The sequence below is a fragment of the Bison bison genome, unplaced genomic scaffold (assembly GCF_000754665.1).
Source record: "Bison bison bison isolate TAMUID 2011002044 unplaced genomic scaffold, Bison_UMD1.0 scf7180017864331, whole genome shotgun sequence".
Lineage (NCBI taxonomy): Eukaryota > Metazoa > Chordata > Mammalia > Artiodactyla > Bovidae > Bison > Bison bison.
In genome coordinates this window covers 8,668,840-8,676,180 of record NW_011494903.1, presented here as the reverse complement: position 1 = coordinate 8,676,180, position 7,341 = coordinate 8,668,840, and positions in this window count along the sequence as shown.

Sequence of the window (7,341 nt, the reverse complement as noted above, 5' to 3'; positions counted from 1 at the left end):
TGGGACCTGGGCCAATGAGCCTGCATTTTGAAAAAGTTCCCCCATGTAACATATACAAACTCTAGTTTGAGAGCATAGGGTTGGAGGTGTTGAATGGGTCCTTAGACATTGGATTTCCCAAAGAAAGGAAGAGGGCTGAGGATAGAAAGAAGCCAAAGACGCTGATGAATCTTGGGGAGAAATGAGTGAAAAAGGGATGTTATGTGGATGGCATGACTCTCAAGGAGTTGGTCTCTCCTGTGTGTGGCTGAATAACAATGGATCTATCATGGGCCCACTAGCTTTTCCAGGCCGTTTCCCAGACATCATTATCTTACTGGGGCTCCACAGTTGCTCTGGGTGGGTCTAAGGTAGATCCAATGATATCAGGACCACCTTACCAAAGAGGAAAGGAATAATGAACGAGCTCTCTCCTGTCGTCATCCTGAACTCCCTTCTTGGCATTGCATCTCTTATAACTTCTGGGTCAACAGAGCAGATAACAAACTTTTAAATGATTCTGCTCTTATTTTCATCCCCTGACCTGTATACCCTGTGCTTGATGATGATGACTTGGTAAGGAGTTGCTGGTTGTTTAGTGCCGGGTACCAGCCCCGGCTGATCCAGGATATTCGAAGCAGGGATGGCGTCGGCGACCTATTTATTTAAATATTTTATCAAAGATATAAAGAGTAATAGGATGAGGATAGTTCAGTAGGAAAATTCAGTGGAGAAAAGAGGCTGAGTAGCTTGGTTTATGCGGGAGACCAATAAAACTTCAAGACAAGAAGTTTGCACCACTTATGTAGGCCGCAGGCGTCCTTCCGCTCTCCTGAAGGAGAGGAGACACTGAGGCCTCCCCGGTCGGATCTTAGAAGCCCAGGCATAATTAGTAAGCATGGTGGGTTCCGGGCTCCAGATGGAGACTCAGCCAGATTTTGGGAGAGAGAGAGACATGGGGAGACCAAGTTTCGGTGAACAAGGCCCGCACTTTATTTTCCAAAGTAGTTTTTATACCTTAAGTTGTGCATGGACGATAATGGGGGAAGGGGTGGAGTCATGCAAGGACAGCAGTTCCTGGTCCTAATCGAAGCCAGGCTTTCAAACTTATCATATGCAAAAGTTCAGGTGAATTACATCATCTTCTGGCCAGGAGGCCTGTTAACATTTTAAGAAACTTATCTTTCTCTAAAGGTGATTATTCCAAAGTCAGGCACCAGCCTCCAAAAAAGCATTGGACAAAGCTGCATTCCTATAGGGCAAAGGTGAGGTGGGCTCAATCAAGAAAAGAATTAACTCAAGGGTCCAAGGTTACAAACATTGAGGCTACTACTTACATTTCTATACACCCATTGTATCAATCAATAACACTGCCAAGGACACAGTAGGTAAGGAGTATGGAGACTTAGCAGCAAACATTGGCCCAATAAGTGAAAAACCCTTCACCAATACAATTTCTAATCAATCTCTTAACTACTCAAAGGAATCTGTGTTTAGACAGTTTAGAACATCTCCTGCCTCTCACAGTTGGGAGGCTCTGAACAATCACATGTGGCCGGAAAAACCTATTCAGGCAGGCTAGAGGATTTCCAAAGGAGTTTGTAGGTTAAACACTGTCACACCCAGGAATTATTAACTGGAGCTGTAAGCTAACTCTTTTTCAGAGAGAGGTAGTGGGGGACAGCCCCCTGTAAAGTCAGAGGTGTAGGTGAAAGCACAAAGCAGAAAGTAGGCAGACTCTGGTTTTGGGGATAGATGCTCGAGAATTTCCAGGGGGACTCCTGAGGCTCGATCCCACCTTTGTGTATGCCGAGCCTCCTTCTTCATGACCTCTGTCATGGGCGGAGTTCCTCACGCTGGCTCCCGGCAGTGATAGAATTCTAGTTGAGCTATTCCAGATCCTGAAAGATGATGCTGTGGAAAGTTCTGCACTCAATATGCAATATGCTGGCTCCCGGCAGTTTAGCTTCCTAGAGTGAAATGTGGGGGCTATTTGTGAAATCCCAAAATTTTATTAATAATTCAGGATGACTTCTAATCAGGATGAGAATTGGCTTCTTGGTCAAGTGCAGAGAGAAGATAATTGGTGTATTTGAAATCGATGTTGCCCACATAGCCCCTCTGCCCACTTCTCTTGCTTCTGGGCCTTCTGTGAGTCACATCCTTGACAGTGGGCAGAGCCAGTAAGCAGGACAGGAGGTCCTGAGATGGGAGGGGAGCACAGATAAAAGTCTAAACTCAAGATCCCCTGGTTCTAGTCTGCTGATCCGAGTCTGGCCAGTCACAGCCACAACCCAGCCTGTCTTCCTGGGTGGCCTTCAGAAATCCAGGCTTCCAGGCTAGAGTAGCTGTTCTGGCTTAAAGGTAGATACCTCAAAGCAGGTAAGGAATATCTTGGGGCCCTGGGCAGACCAGGTTCCCCAGATCACTGTGTTTCCCCCCTTTCTCTCTGCCTCGATGATGTAACTTGCAGAGGTGTTTAGAATTGGCTGCTGACTATAAGTTGGAAAAGTGAGACTCAGGGGGATGGGAATCCATGTGTCCTGACCCTCTGGGGAGCTTGGCCAGGTTGGTTGCCATCATGAATTTTGGTTCAGTCTTAGGTCTGAACCACCAGGGTCTCATGAGCCAGTGCTGGCCCAGAGAAGGCTCATTTAGCCTTTCAGACAGCAGAGTGATCCAGGGGGTAGGGTGGGCTGGGTCCAGGACATAGCTCATTTGATAACTTTAAAACATTAAGACATTTGATATGTGGACCTTCCATTGTTTTCTTTCTCTAGGCCCCACAAAAGCTAGGAGGGAGCCTAAAGCAAGCATCTCGCAGGGCCTAGAATGGGCAGGGAGGACACCAACCTCTTGTCTGATGGAATAACGTTAGGCAATTTTAGAGGAACCTGACATATGCCTCTGTCTACTGCCTGGGCTGCAGAAGATGGGGATCTGCACAGACAGGAGGAGGGTGCAGATTAATGCAAGGACCGGGAGGAAGTATCCATCCAGTTTGCTCTGAGAAGGCTCAGCCGTGTCCTTGGTCTCCTCCCATGGTCAGTGGGTAGAACAGGACTGTCTGTATTTCAGTCACTTTGTCTTTCCACTCTCTCAACCCAACACACACAAACACATTATTCCCCATTCCAAATGGAATGCATTCAGGTTCCTAAGCATTATCTGAGCATTCTTAGCTCTTCCACCTCCTGCCAAATTTCAACTTCTTTACCACACATCTCTCCTAGGAATAATAAACAGAAAAAATGATCTCAACAGAAGTTATTAAGTTCTTACTATGTTCTGGGCTCTATGCTAGGCATTGAAAATCTCAGAACATATTGTCCCTACTGATCACTTGCCAAGTGAGATCAAGAAGATCAGATGTTTTGATGCCGTAGTGGGTGGTCAGCTGGCTGCCCACACTGGGCCTCAAGAGGTGGCATTTCGGGGGGATGAATCAATAATAATCCAAGTTCTGACTTTCAGTGTAGAAACTTAATTCTGATTTAGAGGTATTGACTACACTAGCCTAACTCCAGGAAATTGATAATTTACTATATTTCCAGGAGTTCTTTATCAGATGATGGTGATACTTGTATAGAATGGTGAATGAATTTTTTTTTTTGCAAAGTGATGGAAAACAGTATGTGCATTTTTATCTTTCCCTGCTTCCTTTAGGCACTAAGCAAAACAACCACTGCTTTCCCCATGTTTCTCCCTCAAGAGATGGATTTATCAATTTGGCCTCAGCTGGCTTTCACAGTTGGCATAGCAAGGCTGGATTTCTAACACTTACTGTTTTGACTCAGAAAGTGGACACAGATTTCTGTCAGAGTTTCATGAACTCAAATCAAAAGTTAGATTCTAGTGAGCATTTTGCTAGTTAGAAGCGAATAAGCTAAAGTGGGGAAAATTTTTTTCTTTCAAAAGTTTTTTCCTTGAAATATTGGCAAATGATACTCTGGCTTTTACACCCTTGCAAGGAAAGAATAGCAGAAGTCAAAGCAAATGAACATGGAGCAAACATAAATTAACAGATGATCCTTCTGCTTCACTCAGACATGAGTGTGCATAATTTTTATAGCATGGGTTATAGAGTTTGCATTGAATTAACATTTCTAAGTCTGATAAATAAAAATAAGTAGGTTTTAGGATTGTTTGGCTAGATAAGAGTTTAGATGCTAGAATTAAATATGAATAGTAAGTGATATTCTTGTCAGAGACAGTGGCTGCCAGTGTCTTATCTCCCTGTCCACTTCTGTAAGTGCATAGCCTGAGGTGATTTCTATGGATGGATGATCCCATCCACCTGGTGATCTTACTAGTGATGGGAAGAAAGTTTGTTGGGGCTGCTGTTTTCCCTTTTCCCTGTGTGTGTTAGTCACTCAGTCATGTCTGACTCTTTGTGACCCCCAAGTACTGTAGCCCACCAGGCTCCTGTCTCCATGGGATTCTCCAGGCAATAATACTGGAGTGGGTAGCCTTTCCCTTCTCCAGGGGATCCTCCTGACCCAGACATTAAACCCAGGTCTCCTGCATTGCAGGCAGATTCTTTACTGTCTGAGCAACCAGGGAAGCCTCCTTTCCCTCTACTTCACCCCAAACAATAGCCTTCTGGAGAGCACTTGTGTTTTGTTCTTGTCTGCCTACCTTCCCTCCTATCCTTACCATTGAAGGAGAATCCTGTCATTGACAAGCTGTTTCCTGGGTGCTATTATGCTTCCAAGTGAGGGGAGTGGTTAGAGAGACTCAGGCCTGGAAAAGTTGAATGAAAAGGGAAGGGTTGAGCCTTCCTGACTCTTCTTTTTTCTGTGGGAAGAATTTGTTTGAGAAAGTTAGTTTCTCTGTGTGACAACTAGAGAGGAGAAGAAAGAACTGTTTTAAACATAGTTGCAGCACCCCAAGACACATATTAATCAAATTACAAAGATCAAACACAAAGAACAAATACTAAAAGAAGCAAGAGGAAAACAACAAATAACACACAAGGGGATTCCCATAAGGATAACAGCTGATCTTTCAATAGAAACTCTACAGGCCAGAAGGGAATGGCAGGACATACTTAAAATTGATGAAAGAGAAAAACCCACAACACAGGTTACTGTACCCAGCAAGGATCTCATTCAAATATGAAGGAGAAATCAAAAGCTTTACAGACCAGCAAAAGCTGAGAGAATTCAGCACCACCAAACCAGCTCTTCAACAAATGCTAAAGGATCTTCTCTATTCAGGAAAGGTGTATCAACTCGTACCCAAAACAACGAAGTAAATGGCAATGGGATCATTGCCAATACTTATCAATAATTACCTTAAATGTAAATGGGTTATATGCCTCAACCAAAAAACAAAGACTGGATGAATGGATACAAAAACAAGACCCCTATATTTGCTGTCTACAAGAGACTCACCTCAAAACAAGGGACACATACAGAATGAAAGTGAAGGGCTGGAAGAAGAAAAAGATACTTCACACAAACGGAGACCAAAAGAAAGCAGGAGTAGCAATACTCATCAGATAAAATAGACTTTGAAATAAAGGCTGTGAAAAGAGACATAGAAGGACAGTATGTAATGATCAAAGGATCAATCCAAGAAGAAGATAAAATAATTATAAATATATATGCACCCAACATAGCACCACAATATCTAAGGCAAATGCTAACAAGTATGAAAGGGGAAATTAACAATAACACAATAATAGTGGGAGACTTTAATACCCCACTCACACCTATGGATAGATCAACCAAACAGAAAATTAACAAGGAAACACAAACTTTAAATGATACAATGGACCTAATTGTATCCTAATTGTTAGACCTAATTGATATCTATAGGACATTTCACCCCAAAACAATGAATTTCACCTTTTTCTCAAGTGCACCAAGAACCTTCTCCAGGATAGATCACATCCTGGGCCATAAATCTAGCCTTGATAAATTCAAAAAAATTGAAATCATTCCAAGCATCTTTTCTGATCACAATGCAGTAGGATTAAATGTCAGCTACAGGAAAAAAACTATTAAAAATCCCAACATATGGAAGCTAAACAACATGCTTCTGAATAACCAACAAATCACAGAATAAATCAAAAAATAAATCAAAATACACATAGAAACAAATGAAAATGAGAACACAACAACCCCAAACCTATGGGACTCAGTTCATAGCAATACAAGCTTACCTCAAGAAACAAGAAGAGAGTCAAATAAATAACCTAACTCTACACCTAAAGCAAGTAGAAAAGGAAGACATGAAGAACCCCAGGGTTAGTAGAAGGAAAGAAATCTTTAAAATTAGGGCAGAAATAAATGCAAAAGAAAAGAGACCATAGAAAAAATCAACAAAGCTAAAAGCTGGTTCTTTGAGAAGATAAATAAAACAGATAAACCATTCACCAGACTCATCAAGAAACAAATGGAGAAGAATCAAATCAACAAAATTAGAAATGAAAATGGAGAAATCACATCAGACAACACAGAAATACAAAGGATCATAAGAGACTACTATCAGCAACTATATGCCAATAAAATGGACAACTTGGAAGAAATGGAAAAATTCTTAGAAAAGTATAACTTTCCAAAACTGAACCAGGAAGAAATAGAAAATCTTAATAGACCCATCACAAGCACAGAAATCAAAACTGTAATCAGAAATCTTCCAGCAAACAAAAGCCCAGGACCAGACGGTTTCACAGCTGAATTCTACCAAAAATTTAGAGAAGAGCTAACACCTATCTTAATCAAACTCTTCCAGAAAACTGCAGAGGAAGGTAAACTTCCAAACTCATTCTATGAGGCCACCATCATCCTAATAACAAAACCAGAAAGATGCCACAAAAAAAAACTACAGGCCAATATCACTGATGAACATAGATGCAAAAATTCTTAACAAAATCCTAGCAAACAGAACTCAACAACATATTCAAAAGATCATACATCATGACCAAGTGGGCTTTATCCCAGGGATGCAAGGATTGTTTAATATCCGTGAATCAATCAATGTAGTACACCATATTAACAAACTGAAAGATAAAAGCCATATGATTATCTCAATAGATGCAGAGAAACCCTTTGACAAAATTCAACATCCATTTATGATAAAAAACCCTCCAGAAAGCAGGAATAGAAGGAACATACCTCAACATAACAAAAGCTATATATGACAAACCCAAGCAAACTTTATCCTCAATGGTGAAAAATTGAAAGCATTTCCCCTAAAGTCGGGAACAAGACAAGGGTGCCCCCTTTCACCACTACTATTCAACATAGTTTTGGAAGTTTTGGCCACAGCAATCAGAGCAGAAAAAAAGGAATCCAAATTGGAAAAGAAGAAGTAAAACTCTCACTGTTTGCAGATGACATGAGATGACATGAT